The sequence below is a fragment of the Hyperoodon ampullatus genome (genome assembly GCF_949752795.1).
Source record: "Hyperoodon ampullatus genome assembly, chromosome: 18".
Lineage (NCBI taxonomy): Eukaryota > Metazoa > Chordata > Mammalia > Artiodactyla > Ziphiidae > Hyperoodon > Hyperoodon ampullatus.
The window spans coordinates 39,871,265-39,895,377 of NC_136931.1; the positions used below are offsets into that span (position 1 = coordinate 39,871,265).

At 44.7% G+C, this 24,113-nt stretch overlaps 1 pseudogene across 1 annotated transcript in view; it reads right to left on the reverse strand.

The window, feature by feature from the left end:
• Positions 1–987: 987 nt before the first annotated feature.
• Positions 988–24,113, reverse strand: part of LOC307066101 (zinc finger protein 541-like) — a 32,022-nt pseudogene continuing 8,896 nt past the window's right edge. The window contains exons 4-15 of the transcript in view: positions 22,747–22,805; positions 22,376–22,535; positions 22,051–22,218; positions 20,834–21,158; positions 8,807–8,870; positions 8,071–8,213; positions 7,562–7,665; positions 6,026–6,101; positions 5,379–5,467; positions 1,727–1,867; positions 1,362–1,543; positions 988–1,244 (exon numbers count right to left, since the gene is read on the reverse strand). The product of the transcript in view is annotated as a zinc finger protein 541-like (transcript). The remainder of the gene's footprint in view (positions 1,245–1,361; positions 1,544–1,726; positions 1,868–5,378; positions 5,468–6,025; positions 6,102–7,561; positions 7,666–8,070; positions 8,214–8,806; positions 8,871–20,833; positions 21,159–22,050; positions 22,219–22,375; positions 22,536–22,746; positions 22,806–24,113) is intronic.

The following is a 24,113-nucleotide window of genomic DNA, read 5'->3' on the forward strand; positions in this document are numbered from 1 at the left end:
CCATGGCAGAGTCTGTGCTTTGCCTCACCGGGGCCTGGAAGTGGGTCTCAGCCTCAGCAGCATCCTCAGTGTGGCTTCCCACCCCCGCGCCATCCACCTGCCAGCGTCTGCCACTCCGTCACTCCCTCGGACTTGGCCCCCTGCTGTACTTTCCTCATGTCACTTTGTGGTGGACACAAGGTCTGACTCCCCAGTGGCCATTTCTGCTTCCTCTTCTTTTCCTGGCAAATGGGATTCCAGTTTGGATCGGGTGACAACAAATTTGAGGGAGCACACTGGTTCTCCCCACTCCTGGAACTGGGGGGAACACAACTTATGCTTTTGTCCTGGACACAAATCTTGAGGGTCCGGGATAACGGTGGCCACTTCCCTTTCCACTGCCACGGATCAGTTTAGAAAGAGCACGGGCTACAGTTCTGACCGAGGAGACGTGAGGGGCGTTCTGTTGGGCACTGCTACAAGCTTTCCTCACTTTTAAAAAGGGGAACAAGGAAGGGAGGGAGCTGCTCTCTGCCCTGCACCCTCCGAAGGTTTGGGTGCTCGGCGTACAAGAGGGGATTCTTGCTGCTGCTGCTGCAGCCGACTTGCAGATGCTGGCCACTGCTGGCAGGCCATGACTTCACCGTGGAGCCACTGGCACCACCACGTGTCCTGAGAGCTTAAACCTACGCTGACTCCTCTGTTATTACGGCCAAAACCATATGCACTATAGATATCTAAACTCACCTTTTTGCTGCTTTATCACTCCTACCTTCCCGCTCCTAAAATGTAAGCTCTGTGAGGGGAGGGGCCTGTCCCTCCATCACTATGTCCCCATCACGTGGACTGGGCATTGTCTGGCACAGCTACAGCAGGTGCTTGATAAATGCTGACTGCATTCATGTATGAGGCTCCTCCAGGGCAGGGACTCAGTCACTGTGGCTTCTGGGAGCGGCAGGGGCTCAAAAGCCTTCGCTGCATCAACAAGCAGGGAAGCCAGAAGACAGCTGCTTAAAAAACCAATTTAATAATATATAAGGAAAAACGTACAAAAACAAACTAACAAAGGAGACGCAACAGGGCTCGAGGTGCCCATGCCAACTAGCTGCCCACGCAGAGGGCCGATGCCAGCCCCTAGCTCGCCCTCCTCCTCCTACAGTTGGAAGGGCTCCACGGGCCACCTTGCCCTGACGGTGGGATCCACGTGGTCCTGAAGGCGGTGCCACTTCATGTGGGCATTCCGACCCTTGATCTTGCCAAACACCCTGAGGAGGCACCAGAGGACACAGGGGTCAGAGCAGGGGGAGGCGGGTAGCCCTGAGGGGGGCACCCAAGAGGGCTGAGGGCAGGCGGTGTGGGAACGTCCAGGGAAAGGGCGGTACCTCTCACACTCCCGGCAGGGAAAGAAGCCCTGGCCCTTGCTGCTCCCCGGCAGCTCAGGGGTCCGCTTCGAGCTGGTGTTTGGGCTGGAGTTGGGGATGGACTCCCTCCTGTAAGTCTCAGTAGTCCTCTGTAATTCGGGGGTTGGACGGTGGCTGCGTTTCCTCCGAGGGCTACGAGTGACCTGCAGAGGGGGCAGAGGTGATGAAAGGGTGCTGACCGCCCCGCCACCCTTCTAAGGGAGAAGCAGGTGTCCAGAGCGTCCAGACGTCACGGGGTGCACCCCCCCACCGCCACCCAGCTTGGATGGGCACCGGGCATCCAGATCCCTGCTGAACTCCTGAAGCCCTACCCCGAGACCCTCTACCTTCGCTTCTGTCCTGTCTGCTTCACCCAGCTCTCTCTTGACCCTCTTTTCTGGCACTGGGGCTCGGCCGCGGTCAGAATCGATCATTATTTTCTGCCTGTAGTAGTACTCGACACACTGGGCTACTGTTTTTGTCTGGACCTAGTGGAGGAAGACAGAAGCCGGCTAAGGACAGTGCCTCAGGAGCAGCAGTGAGGATGGCCTTGACGCCCTAAATCCCCTCCCCATGGGGCCAGCTGCCACTTTTTGAAAGCCCTCCTGAAACGTCTCTCCCCTATGGCTTGGTATGCTCCTCTGCTACGGGGGACAGAGAATCACAAAGTCCTCCTGGGGATGAAGGAGTTCAGAGAGAAGCCACCAGAGTCGACACCATCTAAGCTCTGCACGCTCTGAGCAACAAGGCTGGCCCAGGAAGGCTTCTCTCCAGGAAAACGCACACAAAGGTACACACGAGGACGCTCACTGTGACATTATGTGGAGCCGCATGTCTACCGACTGGGACTAATTAAAGCAGAGTGTCCTTACGTGGTGGATACCTCATAGCCTTATGCGACAGCTAGGCAGAGCCCTCCAAAAAACTGAAGAGGAAGGAATACTTCCCAACTCAGTCCGTAAGTTCAACATTTCTCTGATACCAAAGCCAGACAAAGATATTACAAGGAAACAAGGCTACAGACCAATGTCCCTCATGAACATAGATGAAAATTTTTAAACAAAACTTTAACGAACAGAATCCAACAATATATATATGTATATATATATATATATATATATAAAGGACAATATACCATGACTAAGTGGAGCTCATCCCAGAAACGTGAGGTTGGTTTAACAATCTAAAATCAATGTAATTCATCATATTAAACTTAAAAAAGAGAAATCATATGAGCATCTTGATAGGTGCAGAAAAAGCATTTGATACAATCCAATGTCCATTCCTGATGTAAACTCTCAGCACAATAGGCATAGAAGGAACTTCTCTTCAACCTGATAAATGATACCTACAAAATCCCTACAGCTAACGGTGGAGTGGTTTCCCCTCAAATATCATGAACAAGGCAAGGATTTCCACTCTCACCACTTCTACTCAATACTGTACTGGTGGTTCTAGAGTGCAAAAAGGCAAGAAAAAAAGTAAAGGCATCCAGGTTGGAAAGGAAGAAATAAAAGTGTCTTTATTTGCAGATGATATGACTGTCTATGTAGAAAATTCAGTGGAATCCACAAAGAAGTTACCAAAACTAATAAGTTAGTTTGGCAACATTTCAGAACACAAGATCAATATAAAAATCAATTTTATTTCTATACATACTAGCAACAAACCATTGGAAACTGAAATAAAAAAGAACTCTATAACATCATTAAAAAACACAAGTACTGGGCTTCGCTGGTGGCGCAGTGGTTCAGAGTCCGCCTGCCGATGCAAGGACACGAGTTCGTGCCCCGGTCCTGGAGGATGCCACGTGCCATGGAGCGGCGGGGCCCGTGAGCCATGGCTGCTGGGCCTGCGCGTCCGGGGCCTGTGCTCCGCGGCGGGAGAGGCCACAATGGTGAGAGGCCCGCGTACCGCAAAAAAAAAAAAAAAAACCCAACAAAAACAGAAAAAAAACCAAGCGCTTAGGAATAAATCCGACAAAAAGTATGCAACAACTGTACACTAAAAACTTCAAAACATTGCTGAAAAATTAAAGATTGAAATAGAGCGATATACGCTGTTCACGAGTCAGAAGACTCAATATTGTTAAGGTAACAACTCTCCCCAGTTGACCTATAGAGTCAAAAACAGTACCAATCAAGTTCCTAGCAGGAATTTTTATTTTGAAATTGACAAGTTATTTCTAAAATTCATAGGGAAATAAAAAGGATCTAGAATACAAAAAATAACTTTGAAAAAGAATAACAAAGTTGAAGGACTAACATTTTCTGATTTCAAGACTTAGAATAAAGCTACAGTAATAAAGACAGTATGGGAATAGCTTATTAAAAGACAAACAGATCAATGGAACAGAATACAGCGTCCAGAAGTAGATGCATATATATATGGCCAACTGATATTTAACAAAGGTACAAAAGCAACTGAGTGGAGAAAGTATGGTCTTTCCAACAAAAGGCATTGGAACAATAAATATCCATATGCAAAAAATGAACTCACCTCGCACCCCATAAAAAAATAAACTTACAATGGATCATAAATCTAGAAATAAAACCTAAAACTAGAAAACCTCCAGAAGAAAACATAGGGGAAAATCTTTGTGACTTTGGGTTAGGCAAAGATTTCTTAGATACAACACGAAAAGCACAGTCTATAAAAGAGAAACTAGTAAGTTAGGCTTAAGCAAAATTAAAAACTTTTCTTCGAAAGACACTGTTAGGAGACTGACAAATTGCATATTGGGAGAAAATATTTCCAAAGCATATATCTGGATAAAGGACTGGTGTTCAGAACAAAATAAGAATTCCTACAGCTCAATAAAAACACAGACACTCCAATAAAATCAGAGGCAAAAGATATGAACAGACAGCTCACCAAAGAAGGTGCACATAGAGCAAAAAAACACAAAGATGCTCAGCATCATTAGTCATTAGGAAAATGGAGTCAGATGCTACTGTACACTCATTAGAATGGCTAACATTAAAGAGACTTAGCATACCAAGTGTCGACGAGGGTGTGGAGCAACTGGACCTTTCATAACCTGCTGGTGGGAATGGGAAGTGGTATAGCCACTTTGGAAAACAGTTTGGCAGTTTCTTAAAAAGTTAAACATACATCTATTATAAGTTACCCTCATTCCCCTCCTAGGTATTTATAATCCCACCCCCATCTCTGCAAAAAAAAAAAGAACCCAGTACATGTCCGTACAAAGACTTGTATGTGAATGTTCAGAGCAGCTTTATCTGTAGTCATCAGTAACTGGAAACCGCCAACAGGTGGATGATTAAATGAATGGTGGTCGGTCCACACTGTGGTATACTCCTCAACAATAAAGGGATGAACTATGGGTACACACGACAACATGGATGAATCTCAAAATCATTAGGTTGAGTGTAAGAAGCCAGACAAAGCAGATCACATGCTGTATGATTATTCCATTTATAGAAACCTCTAGAAAATGCAAACTAATTTAGAGTGACAGAAAGTAGACAAGACTTGACTAGGGACCCGGGTGGCAGGAAGGAAGGGTTGCAAAGGGGCAGGAGGGAACTTTGGGGGGTGACAGATATTTTCATCATCTTGATCATGGTGGTGGTCTTACAAGTGTATAAATATGTCAAAAACATTAAATCTTACACTTTGATTATGTGCAATTTTGCGTACATCAAGTTACAAAAAGAGCAAAATAATCAGCAGGATATCAAGTATATGATGTCATCCTTCTTTGAGAAAGTGCATATAGGTGTGTAAAATCCGTATGGGCAGTCAATACCTGTCAGGTTATCAATCAGAAGTAGGATTGTGGGGAGGGGCCTGGAGGGCTTTATTTTGAACATGGGATTCATTTCTGTACCGTTTGGGGTTGTTCAAAGCAATGGCATTTCAGTTGTCAACTGTTCACAGCATGAGCAGAATATCGCCCCTGACAGGCCCTGCAGTTCTAGCGCCTCGGCCGTGTGAAGGAGCCTTGTCTACACCAGCCTGCCATGTTCGCCTTACCATCTTGTGTATCAAGTAGAAGTCCTTCTTGTAGGCACAGAACGCCTTCTTAAAGAGCCTCTTCTCCACGGAGGTCCAGATGTCCGAACCTATTGGAGAAACAGCCAAGAGGAGGAAGAATGTTTCTCCTTCTGGGAACACAGCCACGGCTGAAGTGCAGACTCCCCTCTTTTTTTAGGCCACCGAGCGCCCATTATATGCCAAGATTTCTGCTAAGCCCCTTACTTGCTTTATCTCACACAATCCTCACAAAAACCTTAGCAGGTAGGGGCTCTTACCATCCCCACTTGACAGGTGCAGCAACTTGAGGCTTCCTCTGGTTAAGAGACTTGCCAAGGGCAGGCGTGGGCCCCTGGTTGCCTGACTCCAAGGCTGGAGTGCTCAACTGTGGAACGTGAGCCCAACCCAACCTGGCACCCCCCTTCTGGCCACGAAGAGCCCACGAGGGAACCAGTGGAAAGGGGAAGGTTGGGTCCAACTAGAGAACAGCACCCACTGAGTCCCCCAGAGACGACGGGCCCTTCTGGGAGGGCAGGTGCAGGCCCCAAGAGAACTCCGGGAGGCACGTGCAGAGCTTGCCATGGAAACTGACTGGCTCGCAGGGGCCTCAGCCAGGCTAAAACCACGTGGGCAGCCACGCTCGTTACCTGTGTAGTGATAGTTGGCGAGAGGGTGAGTCCGTGGCTTCTGGGGTCCTCTCAGTAAGAGGGTCTCCAGGGCAACCTGGAACGAGAGGAGTGGTGGGCAACTCTCTGAGAGAGGGAAGGTGAGGTAGAGGCCCGTCTTCATTCTTTCATTCGTTCAGAAAATATGTGCAGCCCTCCCTAAAGCTACCCCTACCCCAGGGCGACTCAAAGTGTGGTCGGTCTGTGGACTGGCCACCAGCTGTGAACCACTTGGGACACACTGCCTACAGCACTAAGCAGACTGGTGAGTGCAGCTGACGTTACCTTTTTCATAGCAAGATTTACTTGATGACGAAACAGTGTGTGGACTTATTCTGGCACAAGCTCCTTATTTCTTCAGGGAGCAGCATTTGGAGTGGCACTGCCCCCGCCCTACCCCATGTTATGTTCCTCATAGCACTAATCATTTTTTGTTTTTTTTTTTGCAGTACGCAGGCCTCTCACTGTTGTGGCCTCTCCCGTTGCAGAGCACAGGCTCTGGACACACAGGCTCAGCGGCCATGGCTCACGGGCCCAGCCGCTCCGCAGCATGTGGGATCTTCCCGGACCGGGGCACGAACCCGTGTCCCCTGCATCGGCAGGCAGACTCTCAACCACTGCGCCACCAGAGAAGCCCAGCACTAATCATTATCTATCACTTTTAAAAAATGTATTTCATGTGCTCACTCTCCTAAAATGTAAGCCCTGCAAAGAGAGGGCATTTGTCTTTCTCAACAGTCCTAACCCCGGTCAGGACTAGCTATGCAGTTTGCAGGACCCAGCGCAAAATGGAAACACGGGGCCCTGTGCTCAGAAACTATTAAGAATTTCAAGATGGTGGCAGCAGAGCATTAAACCAAGAATGGGCCCCTGAGCTGGCCCCAGCCTGATACCATGACATCACCAGGTATCAGGAGGACCCAGTAAATGTGTGCTGATTACTCTGCTGAGCACCCACCACGTGCCAGCCACTGCCTCTCAGCTTGAGAAAAAGCACCATGTAGCCCTGACTCTTGGGTCTCCAACTCGGGTGACGTGACTTCCTCCCCCACTGCACACAGTTGGACTTCTTCATTTTCTAAACTTCAGGATTGTGAGGAGGGTCCTTGGAGAAGGCAGAGGCATTTCTGTTGCATCAGAGGTTTTTATACACCATTTTTAATCAAAAAGTTAATGTTCAGTAAATAAACCAGATTAATGCAGGCCCTGAGTTGGTTCTGCTAGGCACCGCCTCCCCAGTGCCGCGCTGAGATGAGGTAACGCTGGAGGAACCCTGGTGCTCTGCTGTCACCCCAGATAAATAACTGATTGAGCCCGTATGTGTGCATTTCCCCTACGTTCAAAAGGACACCACCAGTCCCAAAGCGACCAGGGAGAAGGGTGGGTGGCCAGGCTTTGGTTCTCGTGAGCTGCAAAGCCCCAAGTAGAAGGCACGTGTCTTGCGCCTAGAGCCCCTGGCCTTAAGAGAGCAGGGAGCTTCCCACAGCTCCTCTGAGCCCACCCTCGCCTGCACCGCACCTGGATGTTGCCCTGGGCTTCATGCAGACAGTGCAGAGCGAGCTCCAGGTTGGTGCCCCCGCCCGGCATCACGCTGGAGCAGGCCACGTTGCAGAGCTCGGTCACTGTTTCCAGCAGGCAGCACGGCAGCGGGAAGGAGAGGAGACACAGAGGGTCAGCAAGTGCCAGAGAGGAAACCTCCCCAACAGCACAGATGGGGCGGGAGGCTCCTGTCACCATCTCCACCATCTCTCTGCTAAAAGCAGGCTGAGGGAAGGGAGGGACAAGGAGGATGGGCAGAAACCCTGCTCCTGGCACCTGCTCTGGATGGCCTGCCCAGCTACTGGGTGAGAGGAGAGGTGGGGCAAGGGACTGCAGCACAGCAAAGCAGTCCTGCGCTGAAGGCCAGCTCTGCCCACCCCACCCCCGCCTGGGGATCACTGCTTCTTGGTCAAGGTGAGAACTGGGAGGAGAAACCCCTTGGGGATGGAGAAGGGCCCTCGGGAACCTGGCCCCAAAGTCTCAGCCACCTCTATCCTGTGTTTTCGGGTTGGTCATCACATCTCCCCATGGCTTCCAGACCAGAGTAGCTACATGCTCGTCACTTCCAGCCAGTGATCTGTCCCGGAGCTCTGGGATCTCAGCCTGAAACTGGCTTCCTATGTTGATGTGTCTGAAATGAGGCCACACACACGGACATAAAGACATATGTGTGTGACCAAGATGGGAAATACAAGAGAGATGTGCGGTGAGCCCTGCTCAGCAGGGCTGTGGAACCCACCTTTTGGCCATCTCTCAGACACAGGGAGTGCTCATCAGCCCAGTAGACACGCGCAGGTATTCCAGAGACCTCTTGAGGGATACTTCCTTCCTTCCTCCAATTGGCTTTATCGCCAGATTTCTGGCTTCAGGCGTTTGGGGTCTAGGACAGGGGAGGTATGTGCTGATACCTGGCATTCTTCTGTATCCAAGGTAACATGCAAGCTACAAAACAGTATCTCACTGCGCCGTCACCAATTCTATATAGAACCCCAGGGTGCTGGGCATTCTGTCCCCAGAGATCCAACTATGGTATGTCTGGACAGAAGGAATATTGGGGAAACGCCTGGAAAAATCCACCACTTCTCTCCTAGGGAGGCTCTGGATCTAGACCTGACTTTCCCGTGATGAAGGCTCCCTTGGGAAAAACCGACACTGGAATGCAAGGAGGGTAAAAGCATCCCCACATTGCAAGGACTCTCAGGTTCTAAGTCTGTTCCAACTCACGGTTCAGTGCTGATCTTGCTGTTGTCCTTCACCACACTGATGCCAAAAGAGCCGTCCATGTGATCTGGAAAACACCCAAAGAAGAGCCTCAAGAAGACTGGCTACAACTGACCCATGAGGCCCTTTCTGCCTGCCTTTCTAGAGCAGCTAAAAGCAGGCTCTTCAAGATTGCATGGTATACACACACTACTGTATATAAAATAGATCATCAACAAGGACCTACTGTATAGCAAAGGGAACTATACTCAATGCTCTGTAATAACCTATATGGGAAAAGAATCTAAAAAAGAATAGATATGTGAATATGTATAACAAAATCACTTTGCTGTATACCTGAAACTAACACATTGTAAATCAACTCTAATCCAATGTAAAATTGAAAATTAGAAAAAAAAGATTGCATGGTATGGAGTTTCCTCAAAAGTTAAAAGTAGAACTACCATATCATGCAGCAAACCCACTTCTGGGTATTCATCCAAAAGAACTGCACTCAAGGCCTCAAAAAGATATCTGAACTCCCATGTTCACTCCAGCACCATTCATAATAGCCAAGATGTGGAAACAACCTAAATGTCCACTGACAGATGAGCACATAAAGGAAATGTGACATAAACATACAATGAAATACCATTTAGTCTTAAAAGGAAATTCTGCAATATGCAACAACTTGGATGACCATTGAGGACATTATACTAAGTGACATAAGCCAGTCACAGAAAGAGAAATACTGCATGACTCCACTTATATAACGTACCTAAAGGAGTTGGATTCATATTGATAGAATCAAAGAGTGGAATAGGGGTTACCAGGGGTTGGGGGAGTGGGAAATGGGAGGTTACTAATCAATGGGCATAAAGTTTCAATTAATCAAGCTCTAGAAATCTGCTGTATAACATTGTACCTATAGTCAACAATACTGTAATGCACACTTAAATCTTTGTTAAAAGAACAGATCACAGATCAACTGTTCACATCACAATAAAATAAAATAAAAAGATTGCATGGAATAGAAAAGGAATCTATGAACTTCCGGGTAGGATGGCCGAAGAGTAAGACGCGGAGATCACCTTCCTCCCCACAGATACACCAGAAATACAGCTACACGTGGAACAACTCCTACAGAACACCTACTGAACGCTGGCAGAAGACCCCAGACCTCCCAAAAGGCTCGCCCCGCACTCCGTGCCCCTCCCTCCCGCCCGGCCTCAGTGAGCCAGAGTCCCCGAAGAGGCTGCTCCTTTAACCCTGTCCTGTCTGAGCGAAGAACAGACGCCCTCCGGCGACCTACACGCAGAGGCGGGGCCAAATCCAAAGCTGAGACCCAGGAGCTGTGAGAACAAAGAAGAGAAAGGGAAACCTCTCCCAGCAGCCTCAGAAGCAGCGGATTAAAGCTCCACAATCAACTTGATGTACCCTGCATCTGTGGAATACATGAATAGACAACAAATCATCCCAAATTGAGGAGCCAGGAGTCAGTGCTGTGCCTCTGAGGTGGGAGAGCCAACTTCAGGACACTGGTCCACAAGAGACCTCCCAGCTCCACATAATATCAAACGGCGAAAATCTTCCAGAGATCTCCATCTCAACACCAGCACCCAGCTTCACTCAACGACCAGCAAGCTACAGTGCTGGACACCCTATGCCAAACAACTAGCAAGACAGGAACACAACGCCACCCATTAGCAGAGAGGTGGCCTAGAATCATAAAAAGTCCACAGACACCCCAAAACACACCACCAGACGTGGACCTGCCCACCAGAAAGACAAGATCCAGCCTCATCCACCAGAATACAGGCACTAGTCCCCTCCACCAGGAAGCCTACACAACCCACTAAACCAACCTTAGCCACTGGGGACAGACACCAAAAACAACGGGAACTACGAATCTGCAGCCTGCAAAAAGGAGACCCCAAACACAGTAACATAAGCAAAATGAGAAGACAGAAAAACACACAGCAGGAGAAGGAGCAAGATAAAAACCCACCAGACCTAACAAATGAAGAGGTAATAGGCAGTCTACCTGAAAAAGAATTCAGAATAATGATGGTAAAGATGATCCAAGATTCTATTTCTAAGATCCAAAATCTTGGAAATAGAATAGACAATATGCAAGAAACAGTTAACAAGGACCTAGAAGAACTAAAGATGAATCAAGCATCGATTAAAAACACAATAAATGAAATGAAAAATACTCTAGATGGGATCAATAGCAGAATAACTGAGGCAGAAGAACGGATAAGTGAGGTGGAAGATAAAATAGTGGAAATAACTGCTGCAGAGCAAAATAAAGAAAAAAGAATGAAAAGAACAGAGGACAGTCTCAGAGACCTCTGGGACAACATGAAACGCACCAACATTCGAATTATAGGGGTTCCAGAAGAAGAAAAGAAAAAGAAAGGGACTGAGAAAATATTTGAAGAGATTATAGTTGAAAACTTCCCTAATATGGGAAAGGAAATAGTTAATCAAGTCCAGGAGGCACAGAGAGTCCCATACAGAATAAATCCAAGGAGAAATACGCCAAGACACATATTAATCAAACTGTCAAAAATTAAACACAAAGAAATCATATGAAAAGCAGCAAGGCAAAAACAACAAATAACACACAAGGGAACCCCCATCAGGATAACAGCTGATCTCTCAGCAGAAACTCTACAAGCCAGAAGGGAGTGGCAGGACATAATGAAAGTGATGAAGGAGAAAAACCTGCAACCAAGATTACTCTACCCAACAAGGATCTCATTCAGATTTGATGGAGAAATTAAAACGTTTACAGACAAGCAAAAGCTGAGAGAGTTCAGCACCACCAAACCAGCTTTACAACAAATGCTAAAGGAACTTCTCTAGGCAAGAAACACAACAGAAGGAAAAGACCTACAATAACGAACCCAAAACAATTAAGAAAATGGCAATAGGAGCATACATATCAATAATTACCTTAATTGTAAATGGACTAAATGCTCCCACCAAAAGACACAGATTGGCTGAATGGATACAAAAACAAGACCCATATATATGCTGTCTACAAGAGACCCACTTCAGACCTAGAGACACACACAGACTGAAAGTAAGGGGATGGAAAAAGATATTCCATGCAAATGGAAACCAAAAGAAAGCTGGAGTAGCAATTCTCATATCAGACAAAATAGACTTTAAAATAAAGACTATTAGAAGAGACAAAGAAGGACACTACATAATGATCAAGGGATCGATCCAAGAAGAAGATATAACAATTGTAAATATTTATGCACCCAACATAGGAGCACCTCAATACATAAGGCAAATACTAACAGCCATAAAAGGAGAAATCGACAGTAACACAATCATAGTAGGGGACTTTAACACTCCACTTTCACCAATGGACAGATCATCCAAAATGAAAATAAATAAGGAAACACAAGCTTTAAATGATACAGTAAACAAGATGGACTTAATTGATATTTATAGGACATTCCATCCAAAAACAACAGAATACACATTTTTCTCAAGTGCTCATGGAACATTCTCCAGGATAGATCATATCTTGGGTCACAAATCAAGCCTTGGTAAATTTAAGAAAATTGAAATTGTATCAAGTATCTTTTCGACCACAATGCTATGAGACTAGATGTCAATTACAGGAAAAGAGCTGTAAAAAATACAAACACATGGAGGCTAAACAATACACTACTTAATAACGAAGTGATCACTGAAGAAATCAAAGAGGAAATTAAAAAATACCTAGAAACAAATGACAATGGAGACACGACGACCCAAAACCTATGGGATGCAGCAAAAGCAGTTCTAAGAGGGAAGTTTATAGCAATACAATCCCACCTTAAGAAACAGGAAACATCTCGAATAAACAACCTAACCTTGCACCTAAAGCAATTAGAGAAAGAAGAACAAAAACATCCCAAAGTTAGCAGAAGGAAAGAAATCATAAAAATCAGATCAGAAATAAATGAAAAAGAAATGAAGGAAACAATAGCAAAGATCAATAAAACTAAAAGCTGGTTCTTTGAGAAGATAAACAAAATTGATAAACCATTAGCCAGACTCATCAAGAAAAAAAGGGAGAAGACTCAAATCAATAGAATTAGAAATGAAAAAGGAGAAGTAACAACTGACACTGCAGAAATACAAAAGATCATGAGAGATTACTATAAGCAACTCTATGCCAATAAAATGGACAACCTGGAAGAAATGGACAAATTCTTAGAAATGCACAACCTGCCAAGACTGAATCAGGAAGAAATAGAAAATATGAACACACCAATCACAAGCACTGAAATTGAAACTGTGATAAAAAATCTTCCAACAAACAAAAGCCCAGGACCAGATGGCTTCACAGGCGAATTCTATCAAACATTTAGAGAAGAGCTAACACCTATCCTCCTCAAACTCTTCCAAAATATAGCAGAGGGAGGAACACTCCCAAACTCATTCTACGAGGCCACCATCACCTTGATACCAAAACCAGACAAAGATGTCACAAAGAAAGAAAACTACAGGCCAATATCACTGATGAACATAGATGCAAAAATCCTCAACAAAATACTAGCAAACAGAATCCAACAGCACATTAAAAGGATCATACACCATGATCAAGTGGGGTTTATTCCAGGAATGCAAGGATTCTTCAATATACGCAAATCAATCAACGTGATACACCATATTAAAAATTGAAGGAGAAAAACCATATGATCATCTCAATAGATGCAGAGAAAGCTTTTGACAAAATTCAACACCCATTTATGATAAAAACCCTGCAGAAAGTAGGCATAGAGGGAACTTTCCTCAACATAATAAAGGCCATATATGACAAACCCACAGCCAACATCGTCCTCAATGGTGAAAAACTGAAACCATTTCCACTAAGATCAGGAACAAGACAAGGTTGCCCACTCTCACCACTCTTATTCAACACAGTTTTGGAAGTTTTAGCCACAGCAATCAGAGAAGAAAAGGAAATAAAAGGAATCCAAATCGGAAAAGAAGAAGTAAAGCTGTCACTGTTTGCAGATGACATGATACTATACATAGAGAATCCTAAAGATGTTATGAGAAAACTACTAGAGCTAATCAATGAATTTGGTAAAGTTGCAGGATACAAAATTAATGCACAGAAATCTCTGGCATTCCTATATACTAATGATGAAAAATCTGAAAGTGAAATCAAGGAAACACTCCCACTTACCATTGCAACAAAAAGAATAAAATATCTAGGAATAAACCTACCTAAGGAGACAAAAGACCTGTATGCAGAAAATTATAAGACACTGATGAAAGAAATTAAAGATGATACAAATAGATGGAGAGATGTACCATGTTCTTGGATTGGAAGAATCAACATTGTGAAAATGACTCTACTACCCAAAGCAATCTACAGATTCAATGCAATCCCTATCAAACTACCACTGGCATTTTTCACAGGACTAGAACAAGAAATTTCACAATTTGTATGGAAACACAAAAGACCCCGAACAGCCAAAGCAATCTTGAGAACGAAAACTGGAGCTGGAGGAATCAGGCTCCCTGACTTCAGACTATACTACAAAGCTACAGTAATCAAGACAGTATGGTACTGGCACAAAAACAGAAAGATAGATCAATGGAACAGGATAGAAAGCCCAGAGATAAACCCACGCACATATGGTCACCTTATCTTTGATAAAGGAGGCAGGAATGTACAGTGGAGAAAGGACAGTCTCTTCAATAAGTGGTGCTGGGAAAACTGGACAGGGACATGTAGAAGTATGAGATTAGATCACTCCCTAACACCATACACAAAAATAAGCTCAAAATGGATTAAAGAGCTAAATGTAAGGCCAGACACTATCAAACTCTTAGAGGAAAACATAGGCAGAACACTCTATGACATAAATCACAGCAAGATCCTTTTGGACCCACCTCCTAGAGAAATGGAAATAAAGACAAAAATAAACACATGGGACCTAATGAAACTTCAAAGCTTTTGCACAGCAAAGGAAACCATAAACAAGACCAAACGACAACCCTCAGAATGGGAGAAAATGTTTGCAAATGAAGCAACTGACAAAGGATTAATCTCCAAAATTTATAAGCAGCTCATGCAGCTCAATAACAAGAAAACAAACAACCCAATCCAAAAATGGGCAGAAGACCTAAATAGACATTTCTCCACAGAAGATATACAGACTGCCAACAAACACATGAAAGGATGCTCAACATCTTTACTCATTAGAGAAATGCAAATCAAAACTACAATGAGAGGGCTTCCCTGGTGGCGCAGTGGTTGAGAGCCCGCCTGCCGATGCAGGGGACACGGGTTCGTGCCCCGCTCCGGGAAGATCCCGCATGCCGCGGAGCGGCTGGGCCCGTGAGCCATGGCCGCTGGGCCTGCGCGTCCGGAGCCTGTGCTCGGCAGCGGGAGAGGCCACAACAGTGAGAGGCCCGCGTACCGCAAAAAACAAAAACAAAAAACAAAACTACAATGAGATATCATCTCACACCAGTCAGAATGGCCATCATCAAAAAATCTAGAAACAATAAATGCTGGAGAGGGTGGGGAAAAAAGGGAACACTCTTGCACTGCTGGTGGGAATGTGAATTGGTACAGCCACTATGGAGAACGGTATGGAGGTTCCTTAAAAAACTACAAATAGAACTACCATATGACCCAGCAATCCCACTACTGGGCACATACCCTGAGAAAACCATAATTCAAAAAGAGACATGTACCAAAATGTTCATAGCAGCCCTATTTACAATAGCCCGGAGATGGAAACAACCTAAGTGTCCATCATCGGATGAATGGGTAAAGAAGATGTGGCACATATATACAATGGAATATTACTCAGCCATAAAAAGAAATGAAATTGAGCTATTTGTAATAAGGTGGATGGACCTAGAGTCTGTCATACAGAGTCAAGTAAGTCAGAAAGAGAAAGACAAATACTGTATGCTGACACATATATATGGAATTTAAGAAAAAAAAATGTCATGAAGAACATAGGGGTAAGACAGGAATAAAAACACAGACCTACTAGAGAATGGACTTGAGGATATGGGGAGGGGGAAGGGTAAGCTGTGACAAAGTGAAAGAGCGGCATGGACATATATACACTACCAAACGTAAGGTAGATAGCTAGTGGGAAGCAGCCGCATAGCACAGGGAGATCAGCTCGGTGCTTTGTGACCGCCTGGAGGGGTGGGATAGGGAGGGTGGGAGGGAGACGCAAAAGGGAGGGGATATGGGAACATATGTATATGTATAACTGATTAAATTTGTTATAAAGAAAAAAAAATACTATACTTTATAGATGTGCAGTTTCTTGTATGCTAGTTATATCTCAATAAAGCTGTTAAAATATCTGCATAAAAAAAAGATTGCATGGAAGAGGGATAAGACTTCTGAAAAAGTAGAGTAAGGAACTCGGCAAAACAACAAATTTACTGATAGAAATCATTCAAAAAAAAAAAAAAAGAACAGTAAGCCAAAGTCTCTGCAAGTTGTCCTAAAGGCATACAGCATTTTAAGAAATACTCATTCAAGAAAATCTACTAAATCTTGGGAAGAACAGTGAGAGTGTGTGGCACTGGAGCCATGGCCCACTCCCTTACCCACCTAGCCCCCAGCTCTTTGAAACGGAAGCTCTACCCAGGTAGGTGCAGCCAAGGAGATGGGGGCTTCTTCTTTCCCTGGCTCCCATGCTTAAAGAATTAAAGTAAGATAAAATAAAAATTTCTCATCAAAGAGAAAATGCCATCAAGAGATGGAAATTATTTTTTTAAAAAGAAACAAATGTGGACTTCCCTGGCGGTCCAGGGGTTAAGACTCCGTGCCTCCACTGCAGAGGGAATGGGTTTGATCCCTAGTCGAGGAACTAAGATCCTGCATGCTGTGCGATGTAGTCAAAAAAGAAAAAAAAGAAGAACCAAATGAAAATAATTCAGCGGTTAAAAAAGTACAATAACCAAAATAAGGCTCAACAGTAGATATGAGCTGGCAGAAGAAACGATCAGCAAACCTGAAGATAGAACAATGGAGACTATGAAATCTGAAGAACAGAGAGAAAAAAAATGTAGGAAAGTGAAGAGAGCCTCAGAGAAATGTGAGATGTCATTAAATGCAACAATATATATGTAGTGGGAGTACCAGAAAGAGGGGAGAAAGGGACAGAATATTTAAAGTATTAATGGCTGAAAATTTCCCAACGTTGATGAAAAATAATATGTATATCCAGCAAACTCTATAAACTCCAAGAAAGATTAACACAAAGAGATCTACATCCAGACATAACATAGGCAAAATGTGGAAAGCAAAAATAAAGATAAGATCTTGAAAGCAAAAAGGGAAAAACAATTTGTTACATACAAGGGCACTACAGTAAAATTAACAGCTAACTTCTTAACAGAAACGATGTAGGTTACAAGGCAATGGGATAATATATTCAAATCACTGAAAGTAAAAGAGTGTCAACCAAGTATCTTTTACTCAGCAAATTATCTTGCAAAAATGAAGGTAAAATAAAGACATTCCCAGATAAATACAAACTGAGAATACCTGTTGCTGGCAGACCTGTCTTACAAGAAATATTAAAGGTGAAATATTATTCAGCCCGCAAAATGCAACAAAGTACTGATACATAGTGCAACGTGGATGAAACCTAAAAACATCATGCTAACTAAAAGAAGGCATTCATAAAGGACCACATACTGTATGATTCCACTCATATGAAATATGCAGAATAGCGTAATCGATAGAGACAAAGTAGATTAGTCGTTACGCATGGCTGGGGATGGGGAGGATGGAAAGGAGGGACTGCTAATAAGTACAGGGCTTCTTTTGGGGATGATGAAAATTTCTGAAAACTGATGGTAGTGATGGTTGCACAGCTCTGTGAATATACTAAAAACCATTGAATTCTATACTTTAAAGGGATGAATTGTATGGTATGTGAATTATATATCCCTAATAAAAATAAATACTAAAGAAAGTCCTTCAGATTGAAAGCAAATGACATCAGATGGTAACTTGAATCCAAACCAAAAAAAAAAAAAAAAAAAAGCGAAGCGCTAGTAAATATGGGTAACTATAAAAATCAGTATGATTACATATTTCTTTTCTTTTCTTAAGTGCCTTAAAAAATAACTGCATAAAACAATATGTATTGTGGGCCTCTAACATATAGAAATATAATATATGTGACAGTAACTGCACAAGGAGCACAGCTGCATTGGAGTAAAGGAATATCACCTCAGACAGTAACTCAAATCCACAAGAATAAATGAAGAGATCAGAAATGGTAAATAAGAAGGTTAATATAACAACCTCTATAAATCATGCTTGCTTTCCTTTATTCTCTCAGTGTTTTTACACGAAATAAAAGTATATAAAGCAATAAACATGACCGGTAAGGTATTACTGGGTCTCTCACATATAATAGCAAAAGAGTTACAAGGAAGAGAGCTAGATAGGAGCAGTGTTTCTAAATTTCATTGTTCGTGAGTTATTACACATCCTAACAGATTCTGATAAGACATATATTTTAAGTCCTAGAGCAACCACTAAGAAATGGCTAAGAAAAAGTGAAAAATTAACAGAATTAAAATGTTACACTAGAAAATACTCTCTTAATACAAAAGAAAGCAGGAAAGGAGGAACAGAGGGAGAAAAAGACATGTAACATATAGAAAATAGAAAGCAAAATGGCAGATGTAAATCCAACCATATCAATATAACAGTAAACAAGAATGGATTAAACAAACCAAGCCAAAAGGCAGAGTTTCTAAGACTGGATAAAAAAACACATGATCCAACTAATGGTGTCTAGAGGTAACATGCTTTATTTTCAAAGACACAAATAGGCTGAAAGTAAAAGAAGAGAAAAATATATACCAAGAAAACAACAACCAAAGAAGAGAATGGAATGACTATACTAATGTCAGGCACATTAGACTTTAAAACAAAAAAGTATTACTAGAGATAATGATAAAATTATTGTAGTAATGACAAATGAAGTCACAATCACATCATAATGGTAAAAGGTCAAGCCGTGAGGAAGATGTGACAATTACAAACATATACACACCTAAAAACAGAACCCCAAAATACACCAAGCAACAAACGACAGAACAGAAGGATGAAATAAACCATTAAAAAATAATAGTTGGAGATTTCAATACTTTCAACAGTGGATAGGGCAGCTAGGCAGAAGATCAACAAGGAAATTGAAACTAACTAGACAAAACAGACAAAATACAGCATTCCACCAAACATCAGTAGAATACATTCTTCTCAAATTCACATGGAACATTCTTCAAGACAGACCAGATTCTAGCCCATATAACATGCCTCAATAAATTTTAAATTTTAAAATAAATTTAAGGGAATTCCCTGGCAGTCCAGTCATTAGGACTCAACGCTTCTGCTGCAGGGGGGATGGGTTCGATCCCTGTTGAGGGAACTAAGATCCTGCAAACCATACAGCACAGCCAAACAAATAAAAAAAAAATTAAATAAATTAAATTGAAAAAGAAACAAAGTATGTTCTCTGACCACAAGAGAATTAGATTACAAATCAATAAAAGGCAGCAATTTGGAAAATTCACAAATATGTGAAAATTAAGCAACACACTCTTTAATAGTGAGTGTATTAAACAAGAAGTGAAATGATAAATTAGAAAATACTTTAGCTGAATGAATATAAAAACACAACATACTAAAACTTACAAAATGTAGCTAAAGCAATGTTCAGAAGGAAATCTATAGCTGTAAAATGCCTGTATTAAAAAAGAAGAAAAATCTCAAATCATTTACGGTCAACTGATTTTCCACAAAGGTACCAAGACAGGGCTTCCCTGGTGGCGCAGTGGTTGAGAGTCCGCCTGCCGATGCAGGGGACGCAGGTTCGTGCCCCGGTCCGGGAGGATCCCGCTTGCTGCGGTGCGGCTGGGCCCGAGAGCCATGGTCGCTGAGCCTGCGCATCCGGAGCCTGTGCTCCACAACGGGCGAGGCCACAAACACTGAGAGGCCCACGTACCGCAAAACAAACAAGCAAACAAACAAACAAACACCCCACAATGAGCTACCACTTTACACCCACTAGGATGGTTCTAATGAAAAAGACAGATAAGAAGTGTTAGCAAGGATGTGGAGAAACGGGAACTTTCATACAATGCTGCTGGAAATTTAAAATGACCCGGCCATTTTGGAAAACAGTCCGGCAGTTCCTTAAACGGTTAGACATAGTTACCCTTTGACCCAGCAATTCCACTCTGAGCTGTATACCCAAGACAAATCAGGACTTATGTCCAAAAACAACTTATACATAAATGTTCTTAACAGCACTATTTGCAATAGCCAAAGGACGAAAACAACCCAAATGCCCCTCAACTGATGAATGGATAAATAAAATGTTGTCTCTCCAGAGAATGGAGTATCATTCATCCATAAAAAGAAATGAAGCACTGATGCATAGTATAACATGGATGAACCTTGACAACATTATTCTAAGTGAACAAACTAGACACAGAATGTCACATATTGTACGATCCCAATTATATGAAATGTCCAGAACAGGGAGACCCATAGAAAAAGTAGGTTGGTAGACTGGTGGTTGCCCAGGGCAGAGGAGCTGGGGGCTACAGGGCCTGTGTGTAACCGCTCGTGGATATAATCATCTGGGGTGATGAAAATGCTCTAGAATTAGATTGTGGGATGGGTGTACAATCCTAAGAATACACTAAAAAATCACTGTACACTTTAAATGGGTGATTCATATGGCATGTGAATTATATCTCAATAAAGCTGTTTAAACAATTACTCGAAAGGGCAGGCAGAAGGGTGGTTAGGCTAAATTGCGTCAATTTTCTTTCTGGCTACAAAATTATAAGCACCTAGAAGGCTGCTGGTCCCAGATGGTCCTGGGATAGTTCTGAACAGCAACAGGACCCCCAGACCACACCCAAGCGTAGGCCAGAGGGAATGGCTGGACCAAATTCTACAGGGGGCGGGGTTCTGGCCCCCCGCAGTCCTATCATGGGGTGATCAAGCTCACTCACCAAGCATGGCGCTGATGAGCATGTCGGGACGGGCCCGGGCAGATGTGGAACACAGAGTGTTGAAATACAGCCCAGAGCCCTCCCGGATGGGGCTGAGCATCGGGGGCGGCGTGTAGGCAGGGCACTGGGACAGTCCCTTCAGGAGGCGGTCGACCAGGAACACGGGCGAGCACAGGCAGCTATGGCGGCATCCTCCCGGGCCCGGCTCCCCAGACATGGAGGGCGGAGGAGGGATGAGCAGTGCCTTGGGCCGGAGGAGCTTCTTCCGCTTCCTGTGTTGGCTGCTCTCCTTGCTGTCTCTCTCTTCCCCGTCCTTCTCCTGTCCCTGGAGAAGAAGAGACTTCAGAACCACAGGGGTCACCTGAGGCCACCAGCCCCAGAGCTCAGACCTCAAGATGGCCTGAGAGCGGGAAACTGTACTGACCAGCCAGACGCACACCCAGCATGGCCGTGCAAAGAGTCCTCAGCGCAGGAAGCCAGGCAGGGCCACCACGCCTGAGCCAGATTCCAGACCCTAAGCCGGGCGATGTTTGAGGCTGGGGCCTTCTCAGGCACACACACCTCCCAAGGAGAGGCCTTCACTCAGACCATTTTGGAAACTCACGTCCGTTGTTAAAGTGACTGGCACTTAAAGAGTGGGGGCCAGATGGATGCAACAGCATGACAAAAGGAAAACCTGTTGCCCTCAAAATGACAGCAGCTCCTGCGAGACAAACAGTGGGCTCCATGCACCCCGTCTCCGAGTCCAGCATGAACTTCTCCAGGTGGGGTCTTCCAGCACAGGCTGAAGAGACGACGGCTTGACCTTGCTACACTCTCTCTTACCTCCACGCAATCTCCCTTCCTCTCTGCCCATCTTACCCCTCCTCATCCTCCAGCTCTCAGCTGCAACACCCCCTTCCTCAGGAAGGGTCTCTGGTGCCGCAGGGGCTCCTACAGCTCCTTCTCCCAGCCCGGCCCGTTCTGGGTCGTCAGTATCCGGGGATGGGTCTATCTACTCCACTGGGCTGGGAGCCCCAGGAGACGGGGGCAGGCCTGTTGTGGTTGCTGCAGTGTCCCCAGCCCTGCCCAGCACAGGGCCAGACACAAAGGAAGTTCACTGGAGGTTGAATGGATGAAGGAACATGCAAATCAAGCTCTTCTGGAGTCAGGATTTGGGGGCTTTTCTCACAGCTCCAACTGGCAGCTGGAAAGCAGCTGGAAGGAAGTGCACCCACCTTGCTCCCTGGGGGATGGTTCGCTGGAGCCACTGGCACCGACACAGGGACCACCAAAGGGGCTGCGGTCATGTTGTCCAAGGACTTCCTGCCTCCCGGGGAACTCTGCCTGTCCCCCTCCGGCCTCAGCACCTGTCTTGGTGGCTTGCAAAACTCCATGCCACACACCTACACACAGAGAAGAGCCAGCCCTTTAAGAGACACAGTACGTAGGGAGCAAGGGGCCCCTCCAGAGCAGCACAGCCCTGACTCCCGGCCCCCAGCCAGGCTCCCCGCAGGAGAACGGCTCCATCCTGAGATGAATGGCAGCTTCGAGCCCCTTCACCTGCGGCTCCTGCTTCCCTCGAGGTGACGGCCACTGGTCGCTGTGAAAACACATGTGGCTGCTCAGCCCTTTCTCGGTATAAAACATCTGGCTGCAATTCTTGCAGACGTAAATGCTCCTTGGCTCTGCCCAGTCTGTGGGACCACCATTGTGCTGGTTACTGTGGGGAAGAAAGGGAGAATGGGACTCCGTCCCCAAACACTGATCCTCTGACAGACAGCTTTGGACGAACCCTAAAGAAATGGAGATGATGCCCCCGATTCTCTGTGACCTGGTGCTCGCCCCTTCAGGAGTGAAGCATTCAGAGCTCGCTCACCCAGGGCCAGCACAACAAAGCCACCAGAGGATTCCCGAGGGGCTTCGGAACTTACCAGCCACCCGCCATGTTCTCCTCCTTCATCGGGTGGGGGAGCCGGTAGATATTTCCACCCTGAAGATGAAAATACATCTGAGCCAACATATCAGAAATGAGATGCAAGAGTGAAAACTATAAGACTTGGAAGAAAACACAGGTATAATTCTTGGTAACCCTGGAGTAAGCAGTGGTTTCTTGGATGACTCCAAAACCAAACAAAAGACAGACGTATTGGACTTCAGCAAAACTTACAACTTCTGTGCTTCAAAGGACATCATCAAGAAGTGAAAAGACAGAATAAGAGAAAGAAGTTGCAAATCATGTATCTGATAAGGGGCTATGTAGATTTATGTATCTGTGATACATAATGAACTCTCACAGCTCAAAAATAAAATCACATCCCAATTTAAAAATGGGCAAAGACTCTGAAGAGACACTTATCCAAAGAGGATATACAAATGGCCAATAAACACATTAAAAGATGCTCAGGATTATTAGCCATCAGGGAAATGCAAATTAAACCATAATAAGATTATCATTTCCCACCCACTAAGGTGGCTGTAATCAAAAGAACCAACTGGACAATAACAAGTGTTGGTGAGGATGCAGAGAAACTGGAGGCCTCATACACTCTGGGTAGGGATATAAAACAGCACAGCTTTTTGGAAAAGTCTGGCACTTCCTACAATAGAATTACCCTATAGCCCAGCAATTCCGCTCCTAGGTATTTCCCCAGAGAAATGAAAACATATGTCTAAACAATAATCTGTACACAAATGTTCATAGCAGCGTTATCACAATGGCCAAGAAGTGAAAACAACCCACATATCTATCAGTGGATGAATGAATAAATAAAATACGGTGTATCCATACAATGAACAACTTACCAGCGATAAAAAGGAGTGAAGTTCTTACCCGTGCTACAGCACAAAGGAACTCTAAGAACATCATGTGAAGTGAAAGAAGCCAAAGACACAAAAGGCCACGCAGCATTATGATTCCAATCACATGAAGTGTCCAGAATAGGCAAATCCATGGAGACAGAAGGTAGATGCATGGTTGCCAGGGGCTGGGAGGGATGGAGAGATTGTGGGTGACAACCAAGGGTTTTGGGTTTCTTCTTGCGGTGATGAAAGTGTTTTGGCAAAGAGTGGCAATGGGTGCACAACCTCGTAAACAAACTGGATGGTGCACTTCAAGATGGCGAATTAGATGGCACGTGAATATTAAAGCTGTGAAAAAAAAAAGAGGAGGAGGTAGCTGTGGTGTGACAGGAAGGATGCTGGACCTCGGAACATCACGAAGAGACGTGGCCAAGCTCTCTGCGCCCAGGACCTCATGGGCACGATGTGGGAGGGCCCAAGCTGCTCCACAAGGGCGGAC